Genomic DNA, 17,320 nt, shown 5'->3' with positions numbered 1-17,320 from the left:
CACCTCCAAAAAAACCAGACCCTAATGAGCTGTTTCCAACACTGAGGAAGCAATCAGAAATGCCATCATGGTTCACACACATATGGAGACATTATTTCAGTAACTGAACCACTTTTTCAAACTTCCTACCAAAAAGCTTAACCAAGGGTCTCAAATAGTAGCTTGAAATGAGACTGACAGGACTTTAAGGTATAAAGCTGAAAAACTGAAAACATCAGTGCTTCCTTGTAATAGCAAGAGATGACTCCAAAGAAACATAACTCATGTTACCAGTTCTGCAGTCAAAAAATAATGTTTGCAACCCAATGCTCTGAAGATGGGATTAGGAAGCAAATCTTCAAGCATTAATTGCCTCTCTACCCTTCATTTCAGGCAATTCACCCAAGTGCAAAACAGGGTGACCAAACACCCCAGGCTGGCAGCCAGCAAACAGACCTTCACTACTGACTGACCAAAGTGCTGCTTCCTCTCCAACCTCAACTTGCACAATTGAGATTTAGCCATGACAGTGTAATTGTTTCAGGAATGTGTAAACCCTCAGCCTCAGTACTTATGGCAATGGGTTCTGCAAATTAATGAGTGAGGTAAATCAATTACCTGCCACAGTTAGTCAAGGTTACACAAAGATTTCATTTACATACAGAAACACAAAGCACAGTCTCCATCATAAGTAAAAACTTCCAAGCACTCAGTGCAAGGAAAGGAGAGTGGGCACAATCCTGCTGCACACTAGAACAGCCCCAGGGTTCCTGCAGCACACCAGCCTGTGAGGACACCCCAAGACCATGACATCCTGGGTCAAATGCCTTGGTGCAGGGTTCACACCCCTTCTGTCCATAAACACTCCCTTCAGATCCTGAGATCCACTGCATCCATCACTGCACAGCTGCAGCTACACTCACTGACTGAGCCACCTGATGGGTTTACTTCTCCAGCACATTTTTTTGACATAAAAACAAGAACAAAGACATTTAAAAGCATGCATACATTTGAGTAATATTAAAGACAAATATTAAAGCAAGAGCAGACAGGCAATTATGAAACTGCTACATGGTTCTTTCTGCAGCTCACAGCAGCAGTAGCACTCCTTTCCTCTTCCAGGACTCCTCTCTACATCAGATGGATAATTATTTAAATTTATTTATTTAATTTACTGCTCCTTCCTCTTGCAAAGGAGACAAAAATCAAACAGACAGAAATCAAAGACTTTAAAAGATCAGCAGCCAGAATGACATGTCTATTTTTTTCTCCCTTCTCTCCACCCATTCCAGAATAAATTGCAGAGGCTTACTGAGAGCCAAAAGGAACTGGGACTCTCTGGTTGCTTCTGACACTTTAATTAGAGCAGCAGGGTAGAAATAAATAAAGCCTGGCTTCTACCTTCATGACCTTTGATTTCTGACACTGCTAGACACTCTGAAGAAACATTTTAATAATAAAATTCCTCTTCTTAGGGAAGAGGAAAGAGTCTGATCTTCCCCTTCTGGTACAGTAGGTTTTTTAGAGATGAGACTGTGGAACATTTCTATTCAGCAAATATCTCTACTTTATATTACACTTCTGCTCTTTAGTTAACAGGGATGTTTCAGAGTCTGAAAGAAAATGCATCTGAAAGTTACTGTAACATATGTGTTAAATGTAGTGAGCAACTGGTTCTCACTTTCCTAATGAAAGAATCTCAACTCAACACAAGATATCCCATAACATTAGAGGAAGAACAAGCTTTTAAAAGTACTTCTGGTTCAATTTCAAAGTGACCACTTCCACTTAAATTTGAATGTGAATCTTCTCTTTGTTATTGTTGTTAATTTTAAAACTAATAACACCAATTTTAGATAAATTGGAAAAATCTCTAAATGTAAAAATTCTCAGCTAGATGAAATCACCAGCTATAATCCAAATGTTTGACTGTTTGGGTTAATTTGGTTGGCTTTCCAGTAGATTTGATTTTTTTAAAGCAAATCAGTTCACTTAATGTAACTTTACATAAAAATTTGTTTGCAGAATTTGGTTTAAACTGCAGCCAATTGTACTGGCCTCTCTTTTCAGACACTACCTCTATCAGAACAATACAAACTGAGACAGATCCTTAAGCTGGTATAATATACAGTAACTTCTCTGGCTGGTAGATTTGTACCAGACAGATTCTGGCATTTCATTTCAGCAGCAAACTTTGCTTTTATCATTTGTTCAGAAAACATATTTTGTACAGCAGTATACAATACTTTTTTTAAACAAACAGCTATGATCATCTGGTGTAGTTCTTCCAAGGGTACTAATCCAATTCATTTTGATCAGCAGTTATGTGGATTTTGTTCCACACTAGAGGCTCAAGCAGAAGCAGTGATGAATGCACCAGACCCATTGCCAGCAGAAAAATTGGTGATTTCAGGAGATTACTCCCCATCAGTTTGGATGAGACAATGATTTGGTCCAACAATCTCATTCCTCCCTACAAATCCTGACCTATGATACATTCTAAGAGTTTATCATTTAGGAATTTTTTTAAATTATTTGGGCATCTTCATTTTCAACACACTGCAGGAATAACAGTAAAACTTCACTTCTCACACAGCCATCCAAGAAAAGACCTTTTCAAAGGAAACACTCCACCATTTCTATCAGCAACACAAGAAAATCTCCCTGCTATTCTGCAGGGTGTCTGAAAAGGGGAATTGCTGCTTTAAATATGCCTCTTAGGCTGTGTTGTTATCAACATCCAAGTTCTTTCTTTGCCCATTTTCCTCTCACCTTTTGCTGCTTGTATTTCCCCAGGCATCAATTTGTTGCTTTTTTGAAAACAGATATCTACCTACTTCATGAGAGAGGATATTTAAAGGTAGAAAAAAGAATACAGAGAAAAGTCACCACAAGTTTTACACGTGTAACTTGAAGACATGATGGGTTCACTTTTCTTCTGTATATCCACCCTTCATTTTACAGTAGACAGACTCATGGTAAGGAAGTGAGGCTCCAGGTAATTCCCTTTCCTGCTGGTAGCCTCCCATAAAGCTTTATGAGACATTTTCAAGCACACCATATCCTGCCAAGGTGCCAGAAAATTTAATTTTGGTTGTTGTTAAAAATCACTAATTCTCAAATGTCTAATTGCTCAAACACTAAAACAAAGAGGGATAAAAATGGAGGAAAACACTAATGGTTTAGTTTTCACTGCTTGAAATTGAGGTTTGTACCCCTCTTATAGTTATTTGGACACATGCTAGTTACTTACATTTAAAAGTCATGGATATGTTGATGTGGATTTAATATGTAACAGTAAAATAAAACAAGTCACAGATCCTTTAATTTGATGAAAATATGAAATTGAAATTCAGGCATAATTGGACATAATGTAGATTTAATATCTCCACTCTATTTCAAATTTCACTCAACTTAACTGAGTTCCTGGCTGCTGCAAAGCAACTGCACAGTCTGAATAACCACAAATGTTCACAGGACTGATAGGTGTCAAAAAAAAATATTCTACTCCATGAAAGAAATGCTTTTGCTATCTGAATGACCAGTTTCTCTGCAGGTCCCACCCAAAAATACCCTAGATGTACTTTGTAGCTAAATCTGACTCACACTACATTTTCACCTTGGTAAAATACAAGATCAAAAGAGCAAAGCCAAGGGGTGTAATTTTCTCCTCCTTTGTTACATCCCAAAATGTTAAGTACACGTTCTTTTCCAGCAATCCCCATACAAAAGGATAAAATGAAGAGCAGTGAACTTCAGTCTACTAAATGTCACCCCAAAATAGGTAATTACCAAATGAACATTAAACTGATTCACTACTCTTCTTACAAGGTTCCTTTTTACAAGCTAAAGATATTACCAGATCTTAACTGATGTAAAAATGAACTCTCCTGGAGCTGCAATTCAAAGACCTCCAAGACTTCTCCTACTAGCTCATTCTAAACAGAGTTGATAAACCTGGGCCAAAATCAACCTTTAAAAATATTCACTAAGTACATGGACAAGGAGCAGAATTGAGCCAGAATTACGTGCAGAACTTTGAATTCATGTCTTTGCATACAACCTACAGGGGTCACTTCTCAGCCAGTAACTGCTGGGCTGCTCCTCTGTGGAAAGGTTTACTGCACCCATCTGTGTCCCTGCCCATGAGCTCCATGGTGAAGCACAGATACCTGAGCAACAGTGGTTTATAGGCTAGAGGCAAGCCAAATGTCAGCAAAGGGCATCAGCTGAGTAGTTCAAACCAAAAGCTACAGGCAAACTTAGACTGCTTATGAATTTAGCACTTGGTTCATTCACTGAGGGGAAAACAGCCATGCATTTCAGGTTCTCTAGAAGATTTATGTCTAAAAGTCAGAGTTATGTGGAGACAACCTGATTTAGCATCTCTCCAAAGAAACACTTAACAGGGAATCTCTTTTCTGTGATACCTCCTTCATGAGCACTTTCCTAAAATACTGGAAAAGGAGAGAAACCCCTGGGGAGCTGACAGGGTTCACAAGAATGGTTGCATTCATGTTACATCAGGACAGCCACAAGAGAAGCCTTAAAATTAGGTATCAAAGGAGAAAGACTAGAAAGCACTCCAGTCCAGGCAGGCTAAAGCATGAATCCATGGTACGTCACGTTATTTCAGCTGAGGATGTCCTGGCCCATTTTATTCCTATATGAACTGACACAAAGCTCATTTTTCTGCTTATGTAGCACTTAAAGTGCAGTTCATATAAAAATACACAGATGTTGAAAGGCTGAACAAACCCTGGCATGTTTGAGATGATGATCTACATTCACTTTCAAATATTATTCTACACCCTTCCAAACTAAAGCAGCTAATGTGAACTATGAGTGAAGAGAGAAGTTACTTCAAAAGGAAGCAAACATTTCAAAACTATATAAGCACTATGATTTTGTTGTCATGTTGTTGATCAATCTAGGTAATTTCCACATTAACATGAAGAGGTCAAATATGAAAATATCCTACCATCTTTTTAAAGATCTCTGATAAAGCTATCCCCATGGACTCTGGAGAATCTTTGATGCTCAATCAGCTCAAAAGCTCTAAAATATTTTCCCAATCCCACAGATTTCCACTTAGCTACAAATTTTCCTTAACAAGCAACTGTGAACACCTCTGTGCTCATAGTGATAAATGTTTTTCCTTGTTTCCTCACTGCAGATTCCATGTAGGAAACATGACCAACACAGCACAAAGCTGTGAACGAGGCATGTCACAAAGCTGCAGCTTCCAAAAGCTTTCAGCACAGAAATGAGCTTCCATATTTCTATTCCAATTTGATGGTTCTTTTCTCAGTTTGTGTCAAAAGACAAGTCTCATCCAGTCTCTCAGCAGACCAGTCCAAATGGCACTGCTAAGCTCACACAGCCTTGATGCATGAGGCTACCAAATCTGTCCCTGTTCCACAGACTTCCTCTCTGCCAGAGCAGCCAGGGGAAAAATAACAGGGTTCCAATCTGCTTGGAAGGGTTTTATTTTTCACTCTTCAGTATTCATCACTCAAGCATTCATTTGGTACAATCACAGTCATCATGCTAAATTGACAGAAAACTGGGATCACTGATTTATTCCCATTGCAGGAAGATTGAAAAGCAGGAAGCAGCACAACATACAATTCAACAGCAGCATGTAACTTCTGCACCCAAAATTTTGTGGAGAGAGCTGTCTCATGTTACCTCCCTCCCAGCTGCTACAGTCCTCCCCTGTCCAAGCTCTCTGTGGGCTCCTGGGCCTCCATCCCCTCTATCTGCTCCACCCTGGACCAGCACAGCTCCCACCAGCACCAGTTCCACACAGACCAAATTTTACTGCTGCTTTTCAGCATCTGAGCCACAGCTCATGGACTGAAGAATACCTTGCCAGCTCCTCACTTGATTCTGCTTTAGGAGAACAGCAGCAGCAAAAAGGGTCACAACTGCTACTGTTCAGCATGCACATTTTATATGCTGAAATAGTTTTTTTTTGCAAGAGCTACTATAGACAGAAAACAGAAAATCCTTGCTCCAGGATGCTGGCAAGGAAAATTGTTCCCTCTACCAACATGCTGGCAAGGAATTTTTTTCTTTTTTCTCACTTTTTTCTCACACCAGTACTCTGATATTGGAAATTCTCCCTACAACAAGATGCTGGCCAGACTAACACAGGCCACAAGCATTCTAAAGATCCTAAAGCTGCCTTTTTTTTTTTTATTAGCCTGACAGTAACACTAAAATCTTCCAATATCATCTTCACTGCATTAAACATCAATAAGAATTACTTTCAATACATAAATTTTTACCTCTCTCACTATCACCTTTATAGAGACAGATTTTTAGGTATATGAGCTGTTCTACCATGAGATTAGGAGATAGCTAGACTTTGTTTTGTGCTTGTGCAGAGAAATTAATTTTGTACAGGGTCTGTCACTGACACATCCTGTCTGTTCAGATTAACTTTCCTCCTAAATCCAGATCCCAAATCTTGAAGCAAGAAATTCTGAGTTTTGCTGCTAACACACTACAAGCCACTAGATCAGAGAAAAACAACCTCCACTTTACAATGCACTTGAAATTAGGAGGATTTGCAAGAGCTCACTCTCACACTACTCAGACATCACCTGACACAGCTTCTAATTTGTAGTCCATGCTTCCTGTAGCATTGGACGAGCTGCAGGGGAAGAGGGAACTATGAGTCTCAGTTTTTTCTCATCTTAGACCCAGAAACTGAGGCTAAGCCTGTCCACAGCTTCAAAATCTCCATATTCACATTATCCCATCCCTTAGTGTGTGGTGCTGTATTTCAAAGCAGGATTTGTTGGGTTAGTTTCAGTAACAACTGCATGACTTTTAGGCAGGACTAGGCTGGAGACAGGTCCAGAGCCTCTGAGAACACTCACTGATATCTGTTTTACAGGCCTTGCACATTGAAACTTCTACCAACCTCTTCTGGCTTCAGCCAAGAGTCATGGTGATTTGAGCAGCAGCATTTCACAATCAAGGTCCTGCACAAACAGTTATTCCTGCCAGATGAAAGCAGCCTCCCTGGACAGAGAGTAACTGGTTCCCTGTACAGTTAATGCTCTATGCCCTTCAGATTAGGGAAACTGCAGATTTGTTTTCATTATGGGAAATAAACTGATTAGCAGATGGCTATTCATTTTTTCCCCTCTGTCAACTCTAATAAAATATAAATGGAAAATATAAATAGAAATCTTACTTCAATTAACATTCAAAGAGCTCTCCAAAAAAATCAAAATTCCTGAACATTAAGTGTATGGATTTTGCAAATTAAGTAAATTAGTCCATTTAAAAGGAAGTTTGTTTTTACACTTGACTGATAGCATGCAATATTATTAAAACACATTGATCTCCAAGCTTTAAAAAGATGACTGAAGATTCACTTAAACATTGAACCCACTTAGCTAGGTTTTACCAACTGAGTGGATATTCTTCAGGCTGCACAAGTGCCATTTCTTGACTTTATTTCACCTTAGTATCTTTATCAGCATAGCAAACCACAGTAGGGTGTTAAGGAATAAAAAAGTTAAGCAAGAAAGCCCCACTTTCAGCTTGCCACACTCTCAACAAGTCCGAAGCTTTTGCTTAGACAATTTCACATTTATGCAGCATTCAGTGGAAAGTGCTTTTGAAATAGTCAGGAAAGAGCAGGAGGAACTCAGGTGTGTGCTGCAAGAACACTCAGAGGTGACTGCCTTTCTGAATATGTTGTCCCATGTCTTTCATCTCCCACTATTTCTCTGCCTGCCTTACCTTGATTATAAACACACAACAGACATCAGAGAGGTCTCAGCTACAAGGGCCTTCCCAAGGGCTGCATAATGTTAAAAAAAAGCCAGCCCTGCAGGGGATTTACAGGACTAGAAAAATACATAGAAAGAATTTTCTCTGTAAGCTGTTGGTCAGAAATCACTGCAAAGGACAAAAATCACCATTACACTGGTGGCCTCCCCTCCAGATCCAGCAGATGCTACTTTAATGACAATGTGATCCAGGCTTGCTATGAAATTGTACAAAAAGTACCACAGCATTCCAGTGCATTGCTATTGTGTTCTCACAAAATGTATACTTCTTGATCCCCAGCTATCATCTGCCCAAAAACCATCAGCAAATACATTCTCCCAGACTCAGGGAGATTCGGGAAAGTGTAGGCTAAAATAATTTCCTTCTCTTCCCAAACCCAGCAGTCCGAGCATCAGCCCAGCAGGCTCCAACAGACCAATGAAAAAAGTATAAAAAAAATAACTGTATTGTAATAGCAAATACAAATTCAAAGCAAATAGGAGGCCTGTGGAGCAAGACACATAGTCCACGAGTGATTGCCTCTCACTGGGAATATGCCTCTGGTCAAGAAAACACTTTAACATATGTGTAAGACACATTGCACTCACTGAGCCTTAAAGTTATTAAATGCTTTCCTGAACAACAGCTTAAAGAAGAAATGTTCTCCTCTATTTTCACTGTTTATTTCAGAAGAGGCTTCCTTGATTAGAGTGATACTGTTTGTGTTATAACTGTTTGACTCATGGCTTGAATTCCCTGCCATACAGTTTCCCCAAAGAACACCTGGAAATTATGAAATAAGAGTTTTTCTTCATGGCCATTTCCTAGTCTTGCAGTAAGGCTATTTTCTCCTAGAAAACACATGATAGATTGGTATCTAAAAAAATCCAGTCAGCTATTTAAAACACAATTTGAATATAAGATTAAGACCTAAACACTTCATTCCAACCCCAAGGTCTGGAAAGGAACTGGACATGAAGTCAGTTCCCTTCATTCCCAGTGTGTTACTCTGATTCCCTGCTTGGTAATGCAATCATTGTATCTTAGTTATTTCTAATAATAACTAATAACTTCTTAGGTATTTCACCCCAAATAAAGAGTTAAAGAATTTTAAAGCCAAGAGATTGGAGTTTTACTGTGTGAAATGAATTCAACCAAACACTGCAACCCAGCGGAAGCTCCAGACCTCTTTAATTGAGCCCCTACAGCAGATAATGTCTTTTTAGTCAGTTTTATGCTCTGATAAATCGACTCTTATTTACTAGCAGGGGGAAAAAAAGAGCAACTGAGTTGATGCTTGCTTGAAACAAAGTATTTTGAGATGGAAGCTATTTGTGTTCATAAATGCCAGAAAGCCTCTAACTTAGAAACACAGGCAATTCCTTTCTATTTCAACTCCATAAATCTGTTTGTCTAATCCTGGGATATTTTGAGGGCTTTTATGATAGCCCATGTGCATATCATTCCACTTGCCTGCACAGCAAAATTTGCTTGAGTACACAAAACATATAGCAACTTGTTGGGCTGAGTAATAGTAATAATCCATCTAATCACAGTCAATTCAGTTGCTGGTTGCTTATGGGCATCCTTTACACATTAATTTAAAGACTGAATAAGCAAGATCAGAGCAGCTATTTAACAAAAGCATGCTCATAAAGCTCCTCTAAGCACCCAACACTCATTTTCAGAGCCTTGTGATCTGCTAGCATGCTTTTAAAACAAGTTTACCAGCTTTAACCTTTCTACTGTCATCAGAAACACTCAAGTCAGGAGAATTTTATTTCATCTCTTACTAAATGATACACATTTCTGAACACTAATTTGGGCATTGAAAAAAAGGGCATGTATACACAAATAATGCAGTGGGGTTTTTTGGTTTGTGGTTTGCCTTTTTTCTTAAATAAAGCACATATTGTGTCCACTCTCCAGTATCAGCTTGCCCTATTTTCAGTCAAAATTAGCCCAGTGAGGTGATGGGTAGCACAGAAGGTCTAGGGAGCACCATCAATCTTTCATTAAAAAAATATTTCTAGTTTAACTGCATTTGAGCAGGAAAACCACACGGATTAAGTGGCTGAGGTTTTGGCCCATGGTGAGTGCCCACCTTTTCAGGTGTTTTCAGCTGCCACAGAGGTGAATGGCAGCAGAAGTCACATCACAGCACAATTCATGACCCACTCAAACAGATCACCACTGCAAACCCTCACTGCTTAAACCTGGTGACTTGTGTCCCTTACACTGTCACAACAGGGAGAGAAAGCAGTGCATGATCTTGTGTCTTTAAGGGTGCATGTGCAAGAACTAAAGGTCCAATTCCCCCAAACTGGGTGGACATTCCCATGTGAAACAGCACTCCCTGTGTGGTGCCAGGAGGTGCTATTGCAAAGCAGTCACTAAACATGACTCCAGGTTTATATCCAACCTTTTGCCACAAGCAAAGCTATTGAGGAGATCAATTGATTTGTCCCCCAAGACAACAAAGCAGCAGTTTGGCTCCAGGAGAAGATTCAGTCATTTCTTCAACTCTAAAGGAATTAGAAATCAAGCATCAAAAGTCCCCTCAGCCTTTTAAGAAGAATGGGTGGATATATGAAGGCCTAAGAAACCCCATCCACTGAAGAGAAAACCCAGTGAGAGACCAGAACAACTATTCCCCATTTTCTGGCTTTTTGCTTTAAAGGCCAAGACAGTGAATTCAAACAAAAATTACAAGAATGAAAACCAGATACAGTGCAAAAACTGTGTGGAATTGTCAGTGACCACAGATGCCTCTGCAGAGTGCCTGTAACAACCCCAGCAAAATGCCCTTCAAGAATAAGGACTTTTTGAGATAGAACTGTACTGATCACTGAATTGTTTCCCTACTGACTACAATACCATCACAGCAGGTGGCTCAGGAAAGCAGAGATCAGGGGAAGCCATGGTGTTAAATCAATGATTGAAGCAGGGTAGGGTGCTTACTGGAACAGTTGTCATGAGAGGCAGGTATGCATCAAAAGATCACTTGCTTAGCTCCAACATCACATGCAGAAACTAAATTTCAAAACTTCAACTGGAATTTGCAGTAGTATGCATTACTTTCCCCTTCTTCTAACTGAAAAAGACCTCTTCCTAGCTCTTCATAGGATGCTACTTTCTTTTAAAAATACTTCTTTACATATGACTAGGGATGTTTTAAGTTCTTGACCATACTTCTAGTTAATATAAATTTAGCTTGTCACTGTAGCATCCAAACTGTTGGATTATAGAGCGGGAAGGTCTCTGGGCAATGAAATCTGCCAGTACTGGCTACAAAAATTTAGAGTGTAGTTATAATATATTAAAATGTATCACCTTTTGATGAGTAGAGATACCATTATTACACCATTGCTAAGCCATATTGCAACTGGGTTTCTCAAGGACGCTTATTAATCACCACAAGCTTCATAATATTCCAGTTACTATTACTGTACCACTGCAGAAGTAAACAGAGATTGAGAAACCAAGTATCTTGGCCTCAGATCTCTTAAACAGTCTGTGGCAGATTCAAAGTCTTCTTTATAGCAAAGGAAGGCAGCTTAACAGCTAAGCACCAGATTGATACTTGGGAGATCTGAAGTCCCTTCTTTCCCATACACCTTTTGTTTTGTGTCTGGCAGGCTTCCAAATATCTCCAGGTTCATCCTTAGTACAAGTGAGTGAAACTGATTAAACAGGAGCTAGACAAATATAGAAAGCATCAAAGTAACCCAGCCACACACAGCCTAAGCCAGTACTGTTTGTGCAGCAATATTATTGCTCATGTGTAAGAAGGGAAAAATAATTCTTCTTTTAATTGCTAACTGCTTAGTCTTAGACAATAAGAACCAAAGCACAGGTTAATCCAAGGAGATTACATACCACCCCCAGTGCAGGTACACAAAGCAGCTTATTCCACCTAACCTTTCAAAGCAGAAAATGACTTCACATCGAGGCAGTTTGGGAGCCCCAAGAATGTGGGCAAGTTCGTGCTAGTGCACTGCAACTTCACATCATGACTTGCTGCTCATGCCATGTGGACTGTCCTACACCCCTTGGGGATGTGCAGCTGCTCTTGGCAGCAGAGGTACTGGGACACACAAGGAAATGCACAGAAGGCTCTGCAGGAAGACTTGTGAATGCTGCTGGGACTCAGCTAACCTCTTCCAGCAGGGAGATGCTCTAGGATAAATGTTCATTCCCATGTGCTCCAGCAGCTGTGCCAACATCCCACCTCACACTAATGGGGGAAACAATCTACAGAAGGAGCAATACAGGTCTTATCTAGTCTTATTGAATTAAAGATGTGAGAGCAGAGATGTAACAGAGAGATCTTGGCCTTGACTCCACAATTCCTTCAGTTCTGTGCTACCAATAGACTTGTTCAAAAACTTAGAGAGAACACACCTCATGCATGTGGGCACCTAATAACACTGTCTTGGTTTCAGCCTGTCTTTGATACCTTCCCAGGGCTGCTGCAGTACATATCACACATCAGCTTCAACCTTTTCATTCAATCAGCTGTCACATACACACTATACAATAAAATACCTTTCCTTGTCTACAAGGAAGAAAAATTTAAGATTAACAGAAAAGACCCCTGGATCAGGCTTAGAAAAAAGGCACAGGAAAGATTTGGCTTTTCAGGCTTTCCTGTATGTGTTCTTCTGCATCTCTCCCAGTATCACTAAGTCTGCTCATCTCAGGGGAGTTACATGTGATAGCATATTTAGTTCACAGGACTAGCACAGTTACATTAAACTGAGGCTGCTGATAAAACATTACATCTCTCTCCCCCAGGCACTCCATTTGCTGTGATGCAAAAGGCAGACACCCCATAGAGAAATTAATCAGAAAGAAGGGGAATGAATCTAAAGAGTGAAAATTAAAGACCCCATGACATCTACATCCATCTACTACACCCAGATGAAACGGTGTCCCAAAATTCAAGCATGTATTAAGGTCCTTCTGAGAGATGGAAGGGGTTATGGAATTCAGCATATTGTCATCAAAATAAATTATAGTTATTTAAATGGAAAGACTTCTCTTTGCTCAGTACTGAAGCTCCACAGAAAACACAATGTCTTTTGGAGAAAAGTACATTTGTTTTGCCCTGCAAACTGATGAAAAAGACTTCAAGGTAAAAGACAGCTCATATAGAGGCAGTATCAGTCTAACTTCAGTAAAACCACACTGCTTTACCTTCAATAAGGAGACAGCCTAAGTATCTACATTTCTCCCATAAAGGGAAATCTAAGGAAGTGCCTGTGTCCAAAAAAAAAGCCAAAAAACCCAAAAAAAACCAAAAAAAACCAAAAAAACCCACAAACCAACAAAACAACCATAATTGGTTGCCAGTTCTTCCCCATTTGTTCTAATGATCTCAAAGCTCTTCAACACCAGAACTATTCCAACATAAGGAATCCCTAAAACTGCTTTAAGGACATCTTGATTTCCCTTTATCCCTTAACCAGATTCACATTTGTCAGAATCCTTACAAAGACATTTGCAGCATCAAATGGTGCCCTGTAAGGGAAGGATTCTAAATACCTCAGCTAACAAATTTGGCTGAGATGGATTAATCTGGATAGAATGTCAAAGAAATTATCGTGGTTTTAACCACACATGAACTACTCAAGTCTTTGTAGACTTGAACTACTAGCACAGAAATGGATTTAACCAGCAAGGAAAATTGCAAGACATGTTCAAAAGTGAATAGATTATGCAGCTTCTTTTAAACCACCATACTGGTGTGCAGGTTTTGTTTGCAACATCCTAACTAAATGCTAGGGTTTAATTTTATGATCCATGAGCAAAAGTATGTGCAAGAAGAACCTCATGAACTCTTACAGACATTACTACATTCATGAAGCAATGCTCAGATTACAGCTTCCTCAAAAAATAATTTAGTAGAGCAGGGTTTGAATTGCTACTTTCAAATCTGTTAGGCTTGCTTCAGGTAGACCTGAACTTGGAGTGTGGAGCAGGGAGAGAAACATCCCTCCACAGCACAGGATACAGAGTAAATATATCATTTTTCCTGTCGAGTTGTATCACTTGAGGTGTTTGCAGATTAATAAGACTGAACCAACCGTGCAAGCCTACTTATTTTACCAAAATCAAAACTTAACTTCATTTTAAATTGATGCTCACTCCTTCTAGAGACACATAGCAACCTTAAATCACTTTAAGGTAGACAGCAAAAATGCCTACAGGAGAAGAATTAGAAGTATAAACTGCTTCTATACTGAAAACACCAGCATTACTCCAATCTTGGCAGTTCTGGGTCAGAGATCAGAAGTGTGCCTTGAAAGATTATTAAACAAGTAGTAAAGTAGAAGAGGACTATATTGTATGTTCTTGCTAGGAAGACTCAGAGCTTCTGTCTCTCAAATGCTGTTTCTTTGAAGCAAGTGGCTGCACACCAGAAGACTGGAAATTAAGTTTAGTCAGCTGAGCCAAACCACATCATCATTCATCCAGAGTGAAAATACCTTCTCACCTCCTGCTGTTGCAGATTGCTGAGGTGAGGAGAATATAATGATCTCCTCTTCAGAAAGGATGGTAACATCAGAGTGAGGGTGGGAAGGGTCTTCTCACATAATAAAGAATCCTGTTCATAGCCACCAGTAAAAAACGAAAAAATTATATCATGATAGAGACTGCAACCAAATAGCAAGACACATAGTGCTCCCATTTATTGCTATCCATGCAACCCACTACTTGACAGTAACAGCTTTGGTACAGTCCTGCCTAGTTCACCTTTTATTTATCTCTCCAAATTCTCCTTCTGTTTCCTTCACTTTCACAACTGTTTCCTTACCTTTTTGCCACTTCATGTGCAAAAGAAAAACTCACTTGCTGTCCAGTCCCTCTGTTTTCCAGAAAAGCCTCTCAGCTCATAAAGAGCCCCCTGACTAAAACATCCCCTGGAATCACAGAAGGGGCTGAGTTGGAAGGGACCCATCAGTATCACTGATCACAATATCAACTCCAGCCCAGTGCCCAGGCAGCCTCTGGTAACAGCACTACAGACACTCCATTTAACAAATTTATCTAGATCATAGAATCACTCAGGTTGGAAAAGACTTTTAAGATCATTCAGTCCAACCATTACCCAGCATTGCCAAGCCATGTCCTTAAGCACAACATCCACACATCTTCTGAATATCCCCAGAATTAGCTGCACCATTTCCCTCACAGCCAGTTCCAGTGCTTGACAGCCCTTCTTGTGAAGAAAGTTTTCCTAATATCCAATCTAAACCTTCCCTGGCATAGCTTGTGGCAGCTTCCTCTCATCCTATTGCTTGCTGGCTGGGAGAAGAGGCCACTCTGCTGCAGTTTCCTTTCAGGCAGATGTAGAGGGTGAGAAGGTCCCCCCAAGTCTCACTCTCTCCAGTTCAACACCCCCAGCTCCCTCAGCTGCTCCTCATAACAATGGTACTCCAGACCTTCTCCAGCTCCATTGCCTTTCTCTGGACTTGTTCCAGCACCTCAATGTCTCCACTGAAATGAGGGGCCCAGGACTGGACACAGAATTTGGGGTGTGGCCTCACCAGTGCTGAGTGCAGGGGGACAATCCCTGCCCTGGCCCTGTGGCCACACTATTCCCAGTCAGGCCAGGATGCCACTGGCCTTTTTGGCCACTTGCACACACTGCTGGCTCATGCCAGCAGCACCCAGGTCCTCTGTCCCTGTGCCATTTTCCAGCCACTCTGCCCCAGCCTGTAGCACTGCAGGGGTTGCTGTGACCCAAGGGCAGCACCTGGCACTTCACCTTGTTGAACCTCACACCATTGGCCTTGGGCCCATCCATTCAGCCTGTCCAGAACCCTCTGAAGAGCCTCCCTGCCCTCCAGCAGATCAGCTCTCCCACTCAGTTTGGTGTCATCAACAAGTTGACTGAGGATGCCCTCAATCCCCTCACCCTGAACATTGATAAGATGTTAAACAGAACTGGATCACTACTTACTAATAGATGAGACACTTGAGAGTAAAAATTCCTTCCAGCATTACAATGTAATAGACTTCCAACAACACCACCAATAGAATAGCAAACCACATGAAAGCACCATTACTATGATCAAGATTTAATTTTTGTCCCAGGACTTAATTTTTCAAAGTGATGAAATACATCTCGGGCTGTGAAAGCAAGGTATCCCTTTCTACCACTGCAGGGATAGAAATGTGCTTCCTGGCTACATCAAAGAAAAGAAAAGTCAAAAATAGTGTTCAAATAACATCATTTAGTAAAAAGATTTGTGCTACAATTTCTGGGAGTTAAGAAACATTCCTGATATGTCCTACAAATGCTATTAGGCTGTTTTTTTAAAAGATAGGAGGGGAAAGGATGAGAACACTTGTAACAAATGTTCATGACATATTAAGCCAAGATGATTATCTGTGCTTAAATATTCTTTGGAGGATGTTGGTTTATTTACCTTATAAAAGGCTTACATGGACTAGATCTTAGTTCAGATCAGCACCACACATGCAAACACTCTGCAAAACATTAACTAAGTGAAATAAAGCAAGCTGAAAGCTTTCATATGTTTCTGACTTTGTATAATGCTAGGTTTTTCTAGTTAAGTCTCACTGGCTTACTCTTGCCATTTCCCCTGATTATTTTCCACTGCAGCCTTACAAACCAATAGGCATTATTTAATTGCTATACTCAATACTATTGTTTCCTCTCTTTTTATGTTACCATCACAAGGACAGTGAGAGGAGAGCTATTCTCTCTACCTTTAAAAAGAAGTTCTGGTGCCATGGGCACTTGCTGAATTGAAATGCTTTTTGCCCTTGGCACATTAAGCCATTCCCTAATACAGTAGGCAAACAATAATTAAGATAAAGACTTAGGTGTATGAATAACTCTCACTATGCATTAGACTTCACTCAAGGGTTAATAATCTGCCCAGGGTTGAGGTTGTGTGAAATGTCAGGATTTATCTGAAGCTATAAGGGGGGGGTCTGTCCTAGCTTTCAACACCAGCAAATATAACATCTTATTTTAACAAGATCTCAAAGCAGAGCAATGCAATGTCGTTGCTACCACAATTTTCTGCCTGAATGTGTGTCTATGTGTACAATAAAATTAATCATTTCATCCACATCAACTTACTTCAGGAATGTGACAATATCCAATTGTAAAAATATCAGTGAATTCCTACCTGAGGCAAGCTGAGGAGAATTCAGATTTGTTAGTGTTACAGTGATAAGCACCCTTTTCTCAGAAGCACATTTTTGTCCTGTAAATAACATTTCTGTATTTGATTCAAAAACTTTTGGGCAGGTCCAGGCAATAATTCACTGGGAGCTGTGGGAGGTGGTATATCTTCCAACAGCCAGAGTGAGGAACAAGGAGCCAAGACATACTTGCCTTTGCTTTTCCTCAGTTTACCCTCAAAAGCACTCTTCTAATAATAGCTTACTTTAATATTTGCAAAACATACTGAACACATGTCCTGTGCACATAAATACAAACATACAAAGTATACAGATAGTATACAAATGATTTCACAACAGGGTGCTCAGCTCTCAAAAGAAT

This window comes from Oenanthe melanoleuca, chromosome 5 (genome assembly GCF_029582105.1).
Source record: "Oenanthe melanoleuca isolate GR-GAL-2019-014 chromosome 5, OMel1.0, whole genome shotgun sequence".
NCBI classification, from domain to species: Eukaryota; Metazoa; Chordata; class Aves; order Passeriformes; family Muscicapidae; genus Oenanthe; species Oenanthe melanoleuca.
The sequence above is the reverse complement of the archived record's forward strand: the minus strand, read 5'-3'. Positions refer to the sequence as shown.